At 38.0% G+C, this 2,758-nt stretch overlaps 1 long non-coding RNA gene across 2 annotated transcripts; it reads right to left on the reverse strand.

Annotated features, from left to right (window-relative positions):
- Nucleotides 1–573: 573 nt before the first annotated feature.
- On the reverse strand, nucleotides 574–2,334 carry LOC128128134 (uncharacterized). Of its 2 annotated transcripts, none has more exons than XR_008225786.1 (3): nucleotides 2,040–2,334; nucleotides 1,616–1,684; nucleotides 574–1,004 (listed from the first exon to the last, which is right to left on the reverse strand). It is a non-coding gene; the product is annotated as an uncharacterized LOC128128134 (long non-coding RNA). The 2 variants fall into 2 exon arrangements; XR_008225787.1 differs by having other exon boundaries at nucleotides 2,036–2,334.
- Between the last annotated feature and the right edge of the window lie 424 nt (nucleotides 2,335–2,758).

The raw sequence follows: 2,758 nt of genomic DNA on the forward strand, positions 1-2,758 counted from the left end.
AGGCTTTCTGGTTGAGGGTGCATTCATTGGCGTAGTGCCCAGGCTTTCCGCATTTGAAACAAGTGACCCCTCCGTCACACTTTCCTTGGTGCTTCTTCTTGCATTTGTCGCACCATTTTGCTTCGACTCCTCCTCCTCTCGAACCAGACTTCGAGAATTTACTCCTCTTGCTGGACCTTGAAGATCCATCTAACATCCTTTTCTCTCCTACCTCATATCTCTACAGACCTTCTCCCTTAACTAGGTCGCTACATTCTTGGCTGCTCTAACGGTTGTCTTCAAAGTAGTAGCCATTTTGACCATTGGGCCAAAGTCAGCTGACAATCCATTAGCAAACCTCTCTATCTTTGAGAGTTCGATAGGCACCAAGCCGAAGTTTGAGACGAGAATATTAAGATAGGGAAATCTTTACTTACGATAAACGTTTAAATCCTCCTCGAAACATTTACATGCTAGTTCTAATATCGTAGTCGTACGTTTAGAATCCTAAACACATAAGGTTTCCAGATCCGGTCGGCAATAGACCATAGATCCGAAGAAATAACAGCATATCATGCACAAAGCATTTAGCACATAAAAGCATTTTAGGCACAATTCCTAAAATAAGCTAGTGCTCACACCTCACAATCATCGCTTAACATTCTAAGTTTAAGTCTAGAAATCCTACAAATTCCTAGTTCGCTTAAACTAATGCTCTGATACCAACTGTGACATCCCCAAAATCACGGCCAGAAAAGACCGGTTTGTTTATGCTTTGTTTAAAAATCAGAGTTACATTTTAAATGAAAGTGTTGCGGAATTTGTCCCAAAACAAAAATATGATAAAGATTTATCAAAAGCATTTCCATAGAAATGTATTTCATTAAAAGACTCGGGATGTCATGTTCGTACAGATCAAAAGCATAAACAGTACAATATAAGCCTTACTACATTATTTCATATCTACAGGCCTATATCCGTAATCCCTCGTCCAAAACATCACACCTATGCTCATGCGCCACTACCTGTAATACATAAAACTGAGTGGGTCAGGCTTGGGAGCCTGGTGAGCACATAGGGTTTTCAACCCACAATAAATAAGTTTATTAATTTCATTGATCAACAATAACCCGATTACCCGTTCCCGTTATCCTCACTTTACGTCCCTAAACACCTATCATAAGGGACCTAGCCTAAGGATCATCATCGGGACGGACACTACTGCTAAGGGGATTCCTCAGCAATAAATGTCCTAAAGGCAACCATGTGGGGGATGGAGTACACCGGTGAACACGTCGTTCACAAACACCTACAGGTTGCGAGCCTGCTAGCGTTCCACTGGACTGTCTAGAAGAGTCCGTGGTCGTCATCCATACTCCGCTAGATGACAGAAACAACAACATCAACATCGAGGCCTCTCATCATTTTATCACACATCAGCTATTACATCTACCCATGTTTTACCCCAACATTTTCGTAGATATAAAATACATATACAGTTTAAATCATTGAAAACATGTATAACAATGTTCATCTAGCATAGATAGCAAGTATTCAGATAATATGCACATATAGCACGTAATTTATATAAAATACTTCATATCTATGTGTAAGTTGAAAGTAACTATGCACTCACTTGTTAAGGTGATGATTCCAAAATCGGGCAGCGCTTGCTTTTAACGATTCTATTTTCCTTCGACGAAACCTAACATTATTATCGCTAAATTTTAGTCTAATATTTACCGTGACCAACTATTAGTCTTAGTATTATTATTATTATATAAGCGTTAAACAATATTTTCCAACCACTATGTACAGACAGGGGCCAGACATAAAACACCGGAGGGCAGGACCATTTTGGCATATAGCACTTCTGAAATCCAACAACCCTATGCGGCCCTTTAAACCAGATTCCCCGTACCGCGAGTAGTTAAAAAAAATATTATAACGACACTTATATAAGTTATAATAATAGCTCAAATATTTATTATAAGTTCATAATAACAATACTAATTTTAAATATAAGCTATATTAAAATAAGGTAAGCATAACTTACTTACAAGGGGGTTTTAGCTAGGAGTCGGGCTCTGCAGGGGCAGAACTTCGTCGCTGAATCTTTCTAAGAAAGATTCGTGCAGCGCTTCAGCGCTCACCTTACTATACTAAGCTACAGAAAGAGAAGTCGAATCACGAGGGACCGAAATGCTCGGGGGATAAGGAGAGAAAGACTCTTGAATCAAGAGAATGGTGCAAGAAATATGAGAGCCCAAGGCTCTTATTTATACTAATTGAATTTTCAAAAACTACCCTCCATAATTACTTAATGACCTTTTAGTTATATAAACAACTAAACACCCCTCTATAATACTATTATAAATGGATTTAATGATATTTGTACTAAAATAATGTCGAAAGAACTCAACATTAGTCTTATAATGACCGCATCGTCGATACCTTTCTAATGATATATACATATGTATATATATGTGTACGTATACATGATTTATACTTTATTTTAATACGTAAATATGCTATTATAATTTGTAACTCGTTCATACGAACTCCGTTTTTGACGTTCTTTATATCCACGCGTAGGTGAAGACGTACTCTACAACTTTCGTTTAGACTCCGTCAGCTAATTCTTGACCGATCTCAAATTTAACAGTAGGAGGCCTTTAGACTGTTAAATGACCGCGAAGAATTCGTAACTCCTTCATACGAACTCCGTTTTCGTCCATATTTTTACCGTTGAGTTCCTATTAATGAGATCTTCAACTCT

Source organism: Lactuca sativa, chromosome 8, assembly GCF_002870075.4.
Source record: "Lactuca sativa cultivar Salinas chromosome 8, Lsat_Salinas_v11, whole genome shotgun sequence".
NCBI classification, from domain to species: domain Eukaryota; kingdom Viridiplantae; phylum Streptophyta; class Magnoliopsida; order Asterales; family Asteraceae; genus Lactuca; species Lactuca sativa.